The sequence below is a fragment of the Sceloporus undulatus genome, chromosome 4, assembly GCF_019175285.1.
Source record: "Sceloporus undulatus isolate JIND9_A2432 ecotype Alabama chromosome 4, SceUnd_v1.1, whole genome shotgun sequence".
NCBI classification, from domain to species: Eukaryota; Metazoa; Chordata; class Lepidosauria; order Squamata; family Phrynosomatidae; genus Sceloporus; species Sceloporus undulatus.
Window position 1 is genome coordinate 221,990,745 of NC_056525.1, and position 16,268 is coordinate 222,007,012.

General features: G+C 45.9%; 1 protein-coding gene across 4 annotated transcripts in view; it reads right to left on the minus strand.

The window, feature by feature from the left end:
- RNF19A (ring finger protein 19A, RBR E3 ubiquitin protein ligase) overlaps positions 1-15,834 on the minus strand; it is a 68,096-nt gene extending 52,262 nt beyond the window's left edge. For 2 of the 4 annotated variants that reach the window (XM_042463409.1, XM_042463407.1), the window contains exon 1: positions 15,689-15,805. The gene's annotated coding sequence lies outside the window, so the exon portion shown is untranslated. Of the gene's footprint in view, positions 1-4,184; positions 4,207-15,688 lie in introns of those variants that run through there. The other 2 variants (XM_042463406.1, XM_042463408.1) reach the window with 2 other exon arrangements.
- Between the last annotated feature and the right edge of the window lie 434 nt (positions 15,835-16,268).

Genomic DNA, 16,268 nt, shown 5'->3' on the forward strand with positions numbered 1-16,268 from the left:
TCCATCAATACGTCCTTATTTTGTCAGCCATTCAATAAGGAGGAGAGAAAGTATACATAAGTGGTTTTGAAAAGGAAATCTCACCCTAACCAGCATAAAGTACCAGAAGTTAAAATATTCATATCGTAATTATTTTAGCCAATCACCCTCTACTACTACTCCTACTACTACTACGACACACACATATACATTTTCTTGATTTCAGCTATTTACTAAAACATAAGTCTGCAGAAATAACACAGTTGGAGAATGATAGTTTATTGTGGAATTGGAGCTCTGTGAGAGAGAAGGCCAAAACTACAGTCCCAGGATTCCCTAGCATTGACCAACTAAAGCGGTCTCAAGATGGATTATTTCTGCAGTGTACTTGAGCCCTAAGTAACTAATGACCTAGCATAACAGAATACCACAGGAAGTTTTAAAGTAAAGAAGGTTGCTATGTCCACCAAGTGGAAACAAGGGAGAATTGGGCAGAAGCCACACTATTGTCTGTCCCTCCCAACCCTGTTTTAGAACAGCAAGTCACTCTCAAGCTTTTGGTTTCTAACTGAGAAATCAACAGAAAGATTTTCAGGCAAGGCTGCTGTGTTGGGGGAGAGGAGGGAAATTCCTGAAGTTACTTTCACGCTGACCCCCAAGCAATTCACTTGACAGGGAACAAATGGCTTTCGTCTTTATTAGATCTAACTTGAAAAGCCATGCTCCTGAGGCCATGTAACTCTCAGGGATAATGTAAGGCTATGTTCATTAAATACTTTTCAGCCATGTTATCACAACAGGGTTTAAAAGTTCCAGGCAACAAAGGTAAAATGCCAAAGTCTAAGCCAAAGAAGTGACTGTACTGTGTTTGTTGTTTTGTCTGTTTTTCAGGTCCTTCCCCTCCAAAAAAAACAAACAAACCAACCTAAAAACCACCACCCTGAAGCATGACCGTAAAATGCAAATCCAAGGAAATATTACAATATTCTATCACTCTTGGGTGATCAGCTTCTCAAAAAGGTTTAAAAGAGTGCATAACTACAACCGTCTCCCCAAAAGAGAAGGGAAGGAGAAAAGAAAATGTAAACACTCTCACCAGAAGTTGTTAACTTGAGGAGATGGCAAGAGAACATATTACGATACATAGAAGTACTGTAGTCTTGCCCCAAATCAGATTTGTGTTGAATGTGGGAACTTATTTCCTCTTTCCCCCCAGGAACAGCTTCCTTTACAAGTCTGGGTGCTATTATCCTCCCAGCCAAGCCCAATTAAAACTGACAAGGGTTGGACTTTTAAGGGGCGTATATGGTTTGTATAGGGTTTTAGACAGAGTTTTTAATATATTTAAATTTTAAATGGATTGATTTTAACTTTTATATTTGTTTGGGCATTTTTAAACTTGTATTTTATAATGCTTGTGTTGTTTTTAACTAGTACGTTTTAAACTTTTGTTAGCGCGCGGAGTCCCCATGCGAGAGAGAAAGACAGGATATAATACTATATAAAACTATACTCCTAACTACATAAAGCCGTGCTACAGTCCGGTCCCAAATTCAGATTTGTGGTAGAATGGGAACTTTATCCCCTTTCCTCTAGGAATCGGCTTCCTTTTCTGGTTTGGGCTCTAAACTTTCAAGCCAAGCCCAATGACTACAAAGCTTGCTATAGTCCGCCCCAAAAGCGAATTTCTGGTCGATCTGGGAACTTTATTCCCTTTCCCCTGGGAACAGGCTCCTTCAGCCAAGCCCAATTACAACACACACACACACAAAAATATATATAATAGTTTCCAACTTACAGCGACCCTAAGGCATGGGGTTTTCTTCTGGCAAGATGGGTTCAGAGGTTTGCCATATTATGGCAAACCCGAACACATCGTGCCAAGAAGAAAACCCCATGCCTTAGGGTGGCTGTAAGTTGGAAACAATTGACAGCACACAACAACAAATACACACACACACACACACACAATATAGAAAGAGAATTGCTCCACAATTATGGAAAGGGGGGAGGCTTTTGTTGTTTAAACTTGTTACTATTATTGCCTGAAAGTGTAGAAGGTTTTTTCAATAGGGGAAAGGGGATTTTTTAAAAGGTTTTTTAATAAGGGAAAGTTGATTTTGTAGAGGGTTTGTTTTATAGGGGAAAGGTGATTTAAAAGGGTCTATAGACGAAAGATAGCTTTGGGTTTTTCTATAGGGAAAAGGTAGTATTTTAAAAAGGTTTTCTTAGGGGTTTTTTTGGTTGTTTTTTTCTAGGGGAGGGGATTTTTTTAACAAAAAAACCATTTAGCTAGAGGCCAGGTTTTTTTGAGTATCGGCCCCGGATGATTTGTAGAAGGGTTTTTAAAGGGAACGTGGTTTTTCGGTTTCTTAGGGGCCGTTGCACTTTGTTTTTTATTGGGGAGTTGTGTCTTTTTGGGTTTCTTCAGGGGGGAGTGTTTGTCGGAGGTGATTTTTATTCCTCGGGGACTGTAGTTTTGGGGTTTTCTGCGGGCCGATCTTTTTTTCGAGTTCTCTGGGGGCCGTGACGTCTTTTTCGGAGTTCTTCCCGGGGCCCGTGCGGCGACCATGGGGTTTTTTACCAACATTAGTGTAGGAGAGGGTTCGGAGTCTGCCATAGCCCCCGGCGCGTTGGGGCCCAGACGAGAACGGAATGCGCCTATTCCTCCCTCTCCAGCAGGAGTCCCTGCCCACAGACCCTCTGCGCTCTGGCTCCTTCCTCTCGGGTTTGGGAGGTTACCTGGAGGAGAGGAGAAGGAGGAGGGCCCAAGGGGGGAGCCGTTCCGCTCGTCCTGGCCTGGGTCTCCCTCCAGCAGCCGCCCGCGCCTTGGGCCAGCCGGGCGCCCGGAGAAGGGCAGACAATGCCACGATGATGACTTCACCCTCCAGCAATGCAAAGGCTCAGCCTCAGGCTGCCACCGCAGCCCTCTCACACAGACCCAGCCCAGGGCAGGCCCGGGCGTCCCCTTTTCCAGGACGCGTCCTCCAGGACCCCCTTCTTCCTCCTTCCTCCGCCAGCAGAGTCCTCTTTTTGAGAAGCATTGGTTCCACACTTCCTTCAGCGTCCTTAGAGCTTTGATGCGATCATAGCCTGCATTCCGTTCTTTTTATCCCCCCTCCCCTTCAGTGTCCTACATAGCAGCTTGCCCTCCTTTGTGGTGAGGACATTTTTCCAGGACTCTCTCCACCTTGGGTTGACCAGGCGTCCTCCTCCTTCCAGGACGTGTCCCCATCCGGTGGCCAGGCGGCCTGTTGGGACCGCGCGCGCCCCGCTTCCGCCTTTTCCTCCAGGAGTCCAGAACGTCCTCCATGTGGAGCAGAAACACGAAGCATGCATTTCTATTTCACAGCACAGTAGTGCTTTTTAGCCAGGGGACCAGGCAGCCCTCCTTCCCGGACCCTTCCCCATTTCACCCGCCAAAGAGGAAGGCCAAAATGCCCGCCATTTGAGCCTAAGAAGCGTGGATTGGTTAGTGCGGTGAGCGTGAGGGGAACAGGCAGGCGTCCTCCTTTCCAGGACGAGTCTTCCACTTCCCGCGTTTTCTATCCAGGAGGGATCCGAAGTGTCCTCCATTTTGAGCAGAGACTAAGAAGCAGGAGTTACATTAAGGAGTGTTTCGGGCTTTATATTTAGTGACACCCGCCTTCAACCCTCGCCACAAAGTTCTCCATTGAGCAGAGACAAAGAAGCTGGGGTTAAAGGGAGGAGGGTGGGTTTTGGTGTTAGTCATATCCGGCCTTTCAATCTCTGCCACAAGGCCCCATCTGAGCGGGACGTCAATGGCGAGGAGGCCTGTCCTGGCGTAGCACCTAAACCGCGCCACCAAGGCCCCAGAGGCAGAGGCCACACAGGAGGGGGGGCTTAGTGAGTCAACCTGCCTAAACCTTCGTGTCCAAGCGGCCTCCAGTTTTGAGCAGGGACTCACATTTCTAGGAGTGGTTTTTGTCTTTATATGAGCATAGACCCGCTCAAGCAGCCCCTCCACAACGTCCCCATACAGCCCTTTCCCCCCCAGATTTCGGGGGTGCCTGGGTCCTCTTTGAGGTTAGGGGACCTGCCCGGCGTCCCTCCCGGACGGGGAGAGGCGTCGTGGAGGACGCCTCCGCCTCAAACTCCGCGTCCGCCACAAGAGACAAAAAAATGGGGGAAAGACCCCAAAGACACAAAAGCATGCATAAACCGGCCCCGCTTTCCCCAAATACCTTTAACTCCAGCAGCAGCAGCTCCTCCTGAAGTGCCTGGGCCCACCCTGCCCGCGTAGGAAGCGCCTCTGAGGGGAAAAGAAAAGCCAAGGCGAGAGGGAGGCGACGAGGCCCAGGCAGCGGGGCTGGGTTGGGCCCCCGGCCAGGAGAGGCAAGAGGAGGCTTCCTGCTGCCGCCCCCACCCCCCATGAGCTCATAAGAAGCCGGGAAGGGCCGCCTGGGATTGAACCCATGTCTCTAGTCTGAGGAGGAAGAGGGAGAAGGAGCCTCCTCGTCCTTGTGAGAAGAGTAGGGTGACTAGTGTACTAAACAACCTGGCCCCCCATTATCGGGGTTAGTAGAGCGACCGCACACAGGACCCCCCTGAATGTGGGGGGGGGGAACAACAGAACACTTATGTTTTAAACCTCAGAGGGCACCTCTCGATGAAATCTAGGTCCTCCAGTGCAAATCTGTGGCGACATCTGCTAAACACCAACCATAGAATTGATTTGGAGGAGCTACAAAGGCCCAGTGGAGTGTTTCTCCTAGGAATATCTAGGTCCTCCAGTGCAAATCTGTGGTCGACATCAATGGAGGCCATTGAAGGGAGGGGGAATCGTTTATTATTTATATTTATTTTTTATGCCACCTTTCTCCCCAAAAGGGACCCACAAGATAAATGGAGGAAAGAAACAGAGGACAGGACCACATAAAAACTTTTAAAACATAGTTATAGAAGGTAAAATTTGTGTTGTCTTGATCCTGCCAAAATGGAGTCTGTCTGGGTCACACTTGCCTCTGAAAAACCAGGCCAAGAAAAACCCCATGAATAGGGTCAGCCATAAGTCAGAACTGATTGAAGGCACACAAGGAGAACAACATCATGCATACATCACACAGGCAAGTCAGTCTCTCAGCATGAGAGGATGCCCATGGCATACCGCCTCTGAAAAGTGACCAGCTGTCCTAAACTCACAGGAGGACAAGGCACCACAAAATGAGGGTCAATTGAAGGGAAAATGGACATGAGCAATAAAAGCTAAAAACACTAATATTATGGCATTTTCGTGGCATGATGTGTTTAGTGGGAGGTTGCCTTTACCTCCCTCTGAGGGTGAGAGAATTATGACTGCCTAAGTCACCCAGTGGGTTCGCCATGGCCGAGAGGGGATTCGAAACCTGGTCTCCAGAACTGTAGCAAGTGCTCAAAACCACTAGGCCATGCGGTTTCTCTAAATGCTGTAGTGACAGTATTTTTTAACTCTTAAAACACATATTTAGAACTGTACTGTGAATGAAGTAGGTGTTGAATTAGAAATACAATGTGTTGCCTTACTGCTGAGATGTTAAGAGACAACTTAAAGTTTTTATATATGGCAGAAATCAATAAATGGCATTCCTGGAAAACAATACCTTTTACCACATCTACCCTGGGGCTGGGATGACACAGTATAGCTCATTAATGGAGTAGATGTGTTTTTGAGCATTAATTCTTTAACAGAACTTTAGATACCAGAGACAGAAAGCATGGAAAGAACAGGGATAGCTTCCTGCCACCACAAAAGAGAATAGCTTGTTTCAGTAAAAGTCTTATTTAAAATTAACAATAGGCAATGTGACATGAAGCAACCGGACCAGATAACGCCTTGCATAAGGAAACAAAAATGTGTTGAACCTCTGAGATAACTTGAACAATTAATCAAATTGCATCCAGGGATTTTTTTTATTTTTTTTATTTTACCATTTTCCCCTCCTGATTTCAGTTTTGGGGGCCACGTCAGTTGTGGGCACCACAATTCAAAAAGGATGTTGAGAAGCTGGAGCATGTTCAGAGGAGGCGACCAAATGGTGAGGGGTCCTGAAACAATGCCTTAGAGAAAGAGCACAGGCAGGTTACAGACTGCCAAAAAGCGGCGGCCTGCACCCGCCCGTTCCCCCGCCAGATCGTGGCCTCAGCATCCAGAGCGGCAGCCGCTGAGGCCCTGATCCACCGCTTTCCAGGCCGCGGGGAAGCAGCAAAACACCGCTTCCCTGCCGCCTGGAAAGGGTGTCCTTGGGGCTCCAAGCCCCAAGGACACCCCCGACAGCAGGGGAGAAGAAAGGGGCGCTTGGGCTCGCCCAGGGAGGAGAAGAAAGGGCTGCTTGGGCTGCGCCCAGCGACACAAAGCGAAACAGAGCTCCTTCCGGGGTCGTGGAAAGGGCGCCCCGGTGCGGCCCCAATACGTTCACAACCCGCGCCGCCTCGTTTGAGGCGGCGCGGTCGTGACGTAGTGATGCAGTGGTCATGTGTGAACGGCCGCCGCCATTTTCTACACACAAGAGCGCGTACTAGGTTAGGGGCGTCCGAAAGGACGCCCCTTTCTAACCCTAGTAACGCGCTCAACGCGTACTTTAAGGCCGTTTGTAACGGGCTTAGAGAGCTGTGTTGTTTAAGCCTGGGAAAAATGGTTAAGTAGTGACAGACGTAATATTTAAATATTTAAAAATATAATAATAATATTAAATATTTAAAGGAGTGTCATATTGAGGATAGATCTATTATTCTATGCCTATGGGTTTTTTTGTTAACCTGCTTGCAGAGAGCTATGAGGAAGTTGTATCTGCTTCTGGCTTGTTTGGCAACATATCAGTAAGGATGTTCTGGAGGCAGCTGCTGTGTTATGATCTTGCCTGTTTGTAGGCAAGTATGTGTAGGTATAGTAGGATCAGTAAAAGTAGCAGAATCATAGAATGGAAGAACAACAAAGGGCCATCCAGTCCAACCCCCTGCAGCAGAAACTCACAATCAAAGCACCTCCAACAATGGCCATCCAGCCTTTGTTTAAAGACCTCCGAAAGACAATCCACCACTCTCAGAGGGGTGTTTCACGTCAAACAGCTCTTAATGTCAGAAGTTCTTCCTAATGTTGAAGTGGATCTCTTTTCCTGTACTGTAGTTTGCATCCACTGCTCTGTGGTCCTAGTCTCGTGGAGCAGCTGGAGCAGCAGGGGAAAAAACTTGCTCCATCCTCATATAGGACATCCCTCCAACAGTTTAAAGAGAGCTATCATATCACCTCTTATTTTCTCCTGGCGTAATAAACCCAGCGTCCCTAACTCCCTCATCATAGGCAACGGTTTCCAGACCCTTTACCATTTTGGTTGTCTTCCACTGGACACACTTCTGTAGAATCCTGCTCTTTTTCTCAAGCTTTGTTCATTGGAATGTTACTGCAGACAGCTACTGCAATCTCAAACCTGAAATCTGGAATTCCCAGTCATCCTTCACCATCCTCCCAGTACTGATGCTAAGTACTGCTAAGACAGAGCATGAAGAGGAAGCCGGAACTGGGCAGAAGTAAAAAGACCCTGTAAAAGAAGCTTCTTTTCAGAGGCTTTGTTAATTGAAGTATGGTCAGTACTTTAATTTTTGTGTAGAATTAGATTTCCCAGGTGAAATACAAGACAAGGTTCCTATGTTAATGGTTTTACAGAAGAGCGGAGATGGTTGCATGACAAGCAACACCTGATGCTATTTCCACTTCTACAAAACTATTAAAGGTATAGGCCCTGCCCTGTCTTTCACCAGGCAATCGTAAATGGACACAGTGAAAAAAAAGTTGTGCCTAACCATTTTCCGGAGGTACTAATTGAACATAAGGGGATTTGGTTTCAGTGTGTTGCTTTTTTTAAAAAGAAGAGTATTAAAAATGCCAGCTTTTTGTGCTGTGAATGTGGCAGTACTCCCGGAAGAAACTTTTATCACTGTATTATGTGGAACAGCTTGCGGTTATCACCACCTTAGATGCCTTCAAGAGGCACTAAGACGGATCTCGTTCTGGCGGGCCTACCCACCTGATCTTTTATAAGAGAGTCTTAAATACTCCGCTTCTGATCTGATTTGTATGAATGATTTAGTTGATGATCTGTTATTTTAGTGAATTAATAGTAATGTTATTTGTTATACGATTTGTATTTTATGTATTTTTTGTTGTAACCCGCCCGGATTCTTCGTGATTGGGCGGGCTATTAATTTAATATCTTTATGTAGATTATTATGGTTATTATTGATATTTAGGATATTGTTTTATGCTGTAATCCCATGATCTGCAAGGAGAGGCGGGAATATAAATAAAAATTGTTATCATTACATCATTATTATTTATACATATAAATGAGGCCCAGTTTCCAGATATGGGCAGGGCATTTTTCCCACTGGCGAAGATTTGGAAATTGATAATTATTCAGCACCATCCTCACCGTTAAGCAAAGACAATTCCTTTGGAAGAATTGTTTTTTTTCTCTTTCTCACCCACACAACTATGATTAATTTTCCCTCCAAGTATGGGCATCCATGTGGGTGAGACCAATCAAAAACTGAGTAGGTCATCATCTGTATACACACCCACACCCACATCTCTCAAAAAGTGCATTTTAATTAGTTTTTTTAAAACATCCACTTGTATTTATATTGGTTCACACTCTCCCTTATTATGTCGGAAAACATTTGTATGTCATAACACCGCTTCCAAACAGGGCATCTTCACACCCCACACAATTAACGTTCATCTTTTCAAAGTGTTTTCCCCGCTAATTTTGATACAGATCTCTCTTTTGTACAGTATTCTTATAACATTGAAGCTCTCTCACTGTCAATAAAAACTGAATTCCAGTAAGATGAAAGATTAAAATTCTGAAACTGCTACATACTCACCAGTCTGATTTATGAACAGAGTCTACAAAAGACACTTAACAGGCGGATCCGACGAACTTATAAAGTAAAGCTTACCTCTGAGTAAAAAGTCATCTTGCCCCTTGCTTTTTATATTTTATTTATTTGTACATGATAGTACATTGGTAACATCGTGTATAAATATCACAATGTACTGTAGTACAGTAATAATAGTGGTAGTAAGAAATGTATATCCCAATATTCTTGGTACAAGAAATTCTATTTTATTTGTGAGGCAAAGAAGCTTCAATTATAGTATGTTTTTTTAATTCATTTTAAAGAACTGATTCATAGAACAGAAAGTCTACCATCACTGAACTTGTCACTTTTCTTAGATTATCAAATGGAATTAAATATGACACTTACACATGCTGCATTAACCATATATGACTGAAAACAATGCCCTTTAAAAGCATAAAGTACAGAGAGCGATCACAATCCAGGTATGGCTATATGCAATGGAATGGTAAACCAATGGCAATATACATTTTCCATTGCAATAAAATAGACAGCTTACACTTTGCAAACCACTTAGGGAGTGCTTAACTACACTGATAAGCGGATAGAAATTACTTGCTATTGCTCGTCACTCCAATTTGGCATATTCCTAATTTGCTGTTGCTGTGTGCCTTCAAGTTGTTCCATTTATGGTGAACCTACCATCGGTGTTTTGTTAGCAAGATTTGTTCAAAGGAGGTTTGCCTTTGCCTTTCCAAGGTCATCCAGTAGATTTCACATCTGAGTTGGGAATCGAACCTGGATTCCAGAGTTGTGGTCAGGCACTATCAATGATGTGTGAACTTCTATCAAATATATTTTTGTTAGAGGCAAGGACAGATATCCCAATTTTCCATGTTTGTGGCATAACTGGAGGTATGGCGGGGCTTGTGCGCCAGCCGCATCCCGCCTGAGAATCCTCCCAAGTTCTTCCATGTGTGTTACAAACTTACATACACGCTGAGTAAATGTAGTCAAACTTTACTTTGAAATAACTTTGAAGTAACTTGAAATAAACAACCAAAAGTCCAAACAAACTCCCCCTTTCCCAACTTCCCCTCCAAGGCTTCTCTCCCGTCAGGCTTCTCAGCGTCTGGGGCTCTCCTCTCTGAGCTGGCGTGCCTGTGCTTCTCTAGGGCTCATGCTCTCTGCCTTTTTCCCAGCGCGTGGGAATGGGGGCTTGCTCCCAGCACCCTCCTTTCGGTCCCACCACTCTCCTTCCAGGGTACCACCCTTCCTTCCTCTCCACTCCCCCTCTTGCGGGTACCTGAAGTCCCCCTCCCTTTGTGGTCGCGTAGCTGCACCTCCGTGTGTGGCCCTATTCTAGCAGCCCAGCCGCCCCTGTAGGGAAACTGGTCGCCCTCTTCTGTGTGGGCTCCTCATGACCTTTCTCTCCCTCTCCCGACCACCTCTCTGTGATCAATTCTTCTTCTGCTCCTCCCTTCCATCCCCAGCGCTGGTCTCTCCCTCTCCTCTTATACCTTCCCCCAGCGTCTCTCCAAGCCCTTTGTGCTCTTCCCCGGGGCCATTCCTCTTCATCTCCCATCTGCCTCATCTCGCTCCAACCAACCCTGTCCTCATCCTCCCCTACCTCACTACAGGAGGTAACATTTGTGACTACAAACTTCCAGAAGCTCCTAGAATCTTCCATCCAGTCGAAGGTGAAATACAAATGGGCCGACCAACTTAGATAATCCACGTACAGAAGCTGACTTATATCATTCAGATGTTGTTCAACTTAATATCTTTCACTAGACCTGAAGCAGGGCTCATTTAAGAGATGCGCAGAGCACAGGTTCTTCTCATGTTCCATCACCCAAAGAAATGGGATAGGCCAGTGGCTCAGAAGAACAGCTACAATGCGCCCACACGCATCTGCCTTTTTTGATTAAAAGAAAGAAAAGAAAAGCATAGATCCAGCTTTCAGAGTATGAACGAAATGGTAATGTGACTGCATTTGAATCTAATAGCAAAAAAATACAGGTTGAGTCCCTTATCTGGAATTCTGAAATCCAAAACATCCCAAAATCCAAATGTTTTTCATGGGTGGCGAAATGCTGACACCTTTCCTTTCTGATGGTTCAATGTACTGTACACAAACTTGATTTCACACACAAAGTTATTTTTAAACTTGTGTATAAAACTACCTTCAGCTATGTGTGTAAGGTATAGTACAAAACATAAATGAATTTTGTGTTTAGACATTGGTTCCATCTCCAAGGTAGTCATTGGTCCAAAGCACACTGCAGAAATAAAAGCCAGTTTGAGATCGCTTTTTAACTGCCTGGCTCAGCGCTAAGGGAAGCCTCGGAATTGTATTTGTTCTGCTGGCATGACAGCTCTCTGACACAGAAGCTAAGGCTTCATAAAACACAATACTCAGGATTCCACAGCATGGAGCCAGGGCAGTTAAAAATGTGCTCATATATAATATATGCAAATATACGCAAAAGTCAAAAACAACAATAACTCCACCAAAACACTGGTCCCAAGCAGTTTGGATAAAGGAGACTCAAACCTATAAAGCTTTTATGACAATAACAGCACAGTGTATCCACTATATAAGCCTAAACTTATATTCCTGCAGTTAAAAAATGGTATTGTGCCAGAGTAATAGGAGTTTCTTACTCAGCTACAACCCATATCAAATGCATCCTGGCCAAATAAATATTGATAAAGCTGTTTGACATACACTTCCATGGGACGGTTACGTCCTTCCCCTGCTCTGGGCTGCTTAGTGGGAAGATAGGGCTAAATGAATGAGCAGTCACCGTACTACTAATCAGTCTACTTAAGAAGAGGGAAACAGAGTTTTTTTAACTTTAGAATTAGATGGCTCATGATACAGTAATACTAATGTGGCAAGGATGTTACATGACTTTATGTTGTGTGCCTTCAAGTAGTTTCTGACTGATGGTAATCTTAAGGCAAAACAGACAGGTTTTTCTGGGGATGAGAGTGTGTGAACTGCCCAAGATCAGCAGTGGGTTTATGCATCCAAAGCAGGGAATCGAACCCTGAACTCCAGATTCGTAGTCCCGATCTCAGGTTAAATGGTAAGCCTGTACAATTGGTTCAAAAATTAAAAGGTCAAATCATTTTTAAATAAGGAATTTCATGCACCAACACATGGTATGCTGCACTCCGAATTCCCACACAGTACTCACCATAACTTGTGGCAATTGGTAAATGCCATATCTTTCAAGCATAAAATCCTTGAAGTCAAGCCACTTCTAAATTCTGCAACTGTGTCTGGGCCGTAACAACAATACCAACATGAATTATAAATGTGCTGCAGAACGAGAGGCCATTGGGGGCCTATTGGGACTGAATTATTTAAGTGTAACATCGTTCTTTGCTTTCGAATAATTAACGTAACTAACTAACTGATGGGAGCATGGGCAGTGTTCTGAACTAAGGACGCAGTTGGGGGCGGCCTTGCTTAAGAATTTCAGAGGTGGGGAGAATCCTCCTAGGTCATGATCCAGCAATGTGTTTTTTAAGAATCTGAATGTAAACAGCACACGGTGAAGTTATGCCAGGGTGGCTGCTTACACTTGGGGTGGGGAAGAAAACATCACCAAAAAGAGGGATCGATTTGCATTGAATTGGGTACATGCAAATGGAAAGAATAAGAGGCAAAATCTGGAATAATATATCTGGTCAATAGAAATATAATGGAATATAGACCAACCTGTGGGAGAAGACTGGCAAAAAGTGGCCTGTGCACCTATTCCATTCTCGAACCGACGCGAACTGGTTGATAGAGAGTAAGCTTTAAACCTGCATGGACCAGAAGACTCTTCAAATAAAATAATTTATAGAGGGTTTACAGCCTTCTGTTGTGTGTTGTTGTTTGTGTGCCTTCAAGTTGTTTCTGACTATGGTGACCCTAAGAAACGTAATCAAAAAAAATAAGGGTTTATTGGGGCAAAAGATGTCAGAGGGCTTTGCCTTTGCCGTCTCATAGGCTGAGAGTGGACTTGCCCAATGTCACCAGATGGATTGTCCAAAGGCTGAGGCAGGTAAGGAAAACCCGGGTCTCCAAGAGTCATAGTCCAACACTACGCAACGGATCAGGATTGGCCTTCAGCAAAGTAAGGAAAAGTGGCCATCCTAAGGTGGAGACACGGATCAAGCCAAAGCCGTAGCAATTGTCCGTTTCGCAGATGGTCTCTGGACCGTTGTGTATGTGGGTCAGTAAATCCTTGGGGGAAAAAAAAAAAATCAATGCCATGGACGACATGTTATCACAAGGAGAGGAAGAAGAGGGGCTGGAAATAAGGAGACAACCAAGATGGACACAGAGATATAACTAATGCTGGAGACACAACAGTTATGTAGGACTAACAAAGATGTTCACTCCCCTGAGGAGCGTTTTGGCTGACGTGGTTCATGGGCGGTAGACCTCTCTTTAGACACTGTAACATCCCAATATGGACTAAAACAGGCTTGAACAACTCTGGTTCTGAGAGGCGTGTCCCGATGCGCCTTGTGCCCAACAGGAACCTATAAAAGTGAAGGAAGAACACACAGCAAAGACCTCACTAGTAGAAGGTTCAGAAAGGAACATTAACAATGGCTGTCAGTCCAATCTTAGTGGCACAGGAAAGTGGCAAGTCTCAACCATTCGTCTTGGTAAAATGAAGAAAAGGAGGGGGGAGGTTAAATTAACCACAGGAAGCAGAAAAGATTTCTTCCGTGACATGTACTTAAAGTTGTCGTAAACGGGAAACAATTTGTACTGGAAAGGAATAGAGGAAAGAGAATGGAAAAGTGGCAGTCCATCTGGGAATAACGATAGACCAGCATTCTGGTCTTGTCTAGGGACCGGTTTGTACACTCAGTGGTAGTTGGTATAGAGCAGCTACCATACACATCACTTTTTTTTAATAAGGGAAAGGTGTTTTTAAGGCTTTTTATGAGGGAAAGGTGATTTATTTTAGGTTTCTTATGGGGGAAGGTGATTTTTTTTAAAGGTTTCTTACAGGGGAAAGCTGAAGGAGAAGGTGATTTTTTTAAAAAAAATTAGTTTCTTACAGAGGAAAAAGGTGATTTTCAGGAGGTATTTTTTTCATAAAGCCCTTCCGTTGGTCGGAATATTTATTTGGGGGCAGAAACCAGGAAAGCGGGGGAGGGAGAGAGACAGAGAATGCGCTTATTCCTCCCTCTCCAGTCAGTAGTCCCTGCCCACAGACCTCTGCTCTCTCTGGCTCTTTCCTCTCGGGGTTTGGGGAGGCTTTACCTTGGAGGAGGAGGAGGAGGAGGGCCCAAGGGAGGGGAGCCGTGTCTCCTGCGTCCTGGTCCTGGGTCTCCCTCCAGCAGCCCCGCCGCCTTGGGGCCCAGCCGGGCTGCTCCGGAGGAAGGGCAGACAATGGCCACGATGATGACTTCACCCTCCAGCAATGCAAAGGCTCAGCCTCAGGCTGCCACCGCAGCCCCTCTCACACAGACACAGCCCAGGGCAGGCCCCGGGCGTCCTCCTTTTCCAGGACGCGTCCTCCAGGACCCCCTTCCTTCCTTCCTTCCTTCCTCCTCCAGCAGAGTCCTCCATTTTGAGAAGCATTGGTTCCACGCTTCCTTCAGCGTCCTTAGAGCTTTGATGCGATCATAGCCTGGATTCCTTTCTTTTTATCCCCCCTCCCCTTCAGTGTCCTACATAGCATGCCTTGCCCTCCTTTGTGGTGAGGACATTTTTCCAGGACTCTCCTCCACCTTGGGTTGACCAGGCGTCCTCCTCCTTCCAGGACGTGTCCTCCATCCGGTGGCCAGGCGTCCTCCTTTTTCCGGGACGCGTCCTCCGCTTCCGCCTTTTCTCTCCAGGAGGAATTCCAGAACGTCCTCCATTTGGAGCAGAAACTCAGAAGCATGCATTTCTATTTCACAGCACAGTAGTGCTTTTTAGCTCAGGGTGACCAGGCAGCCCTCCTTTTCCCGGACCCTTCCTCCATTTCATCCTCCTGTCCAAAGAGGAATGCCAAAATGCCCTCCATTTTGAGCCTAAGAAGCGTGGATTTATGTTAGTGCTTTGAGCTGAGGGTAACCAGGCGTCCTCCTTTTCCAGGACGAGTCTTCCACTTCCCTCTTTTCTATCCAGGAGGGATTCCGAATGTCCTCCATTTTGAGCAGAGACTAAGAAGCAGGGATTTACATTTCAAGGAGTGTTTCTGGCTTTTATTTAGTGACATCCCGCCTTTCAACCTTCTCTCCACAAAGTTCTCCATTTTGAGCAGAGACAAAGAAGCTGGGGCTTAAATTGTTAGGAGTGTTTTGGTTTTGTTTAGTCATATCCTGCCTTTCAATCTTCTGTCCACAATGTCCTCCATTCTGATCAGGGACTCTACGTTTCTATGCCTGTCTTTGGCTTTTATTTGGCCATCTCCTGCCTTTAAACCTTCTGTCCACCAAGTCCTCCATTTTAGGCAGAGGCTTCACATTTCTAGGAGTGTTTTTGGCTTTATGTTTAGTCATATCCTGCCTTTAAACCTTCTGTCCAAAGCGTCCTCCATTTTGAGCAGGGACTTCACATTTCTAGGAGTGGTTTTTGTCTTTATATTTAGTCATATCCCGCCTTTCAAGCCTCCTCTCCACAACGTCCTCCATTACAGTCCCTTTCCCCCCCAGATTTCGGGGTGCCTGGGTCCTCTTTTGAGGTTAGGGGACCTGCCTCGGCTCCCTTTCCCGGACGGGGAGAGGCTTCTTGGAGGACTCCTCCGCCTCAACTCCGCCGTTCTTCCCACAAGAGACACAAAATGGGGGAAAGACCCCATAGACACAAAAGCATGCATAAACCGGCCCCGCTTCCCCCAAATACCTTTAACTCCAGCAGCAGCAGCTTCCTCCTGAAGTGCCTGGGCCCAGCCCTGCCCCGCGTAGGAAGCGCCTCTGAGGGGGAAAAGAAAGCCAAGGCGAGAGGGAGGCGACTAGGCCCCAGGCAGCGGGGCTGGGTTGGGCCTTCCCCGGCCAGGAGGAGCAAGAGGAGGCTTCCTGCTGCCGCCCCCACCCCCCATGAGCTCATAAGAAGCCGGGAAGGGCCGCCTGGGATTGAACCCAGTGTCTCTAGTCTGAGGAGGAAGAGGGAGAAGGAGCCTCCTCGTCCTTTGTGAGAAGAGTAGGGTGACTAGTGTACTACACCTGGCCCCCCATTATCTGGGGTTAGTAGGGGCACCGCACACAGGACCCCCCTGAATGTGGGGGGGAAAACAACAGATACACTTTATGTTTTTAACCTCAGAGGGCACCTCTCTAGGAATATCTAGGTCCTCCAGTGCAAATCTGTGGTCGACATCTGCTAAACACCAACCCTAGAATTGATTTGGAGGAGCTACAAAGGCCCAGTGGAGTGTTCTCTCTAGGAATATCTAGGTCCTCCAGTGCAAATCTGTGGTCGACAT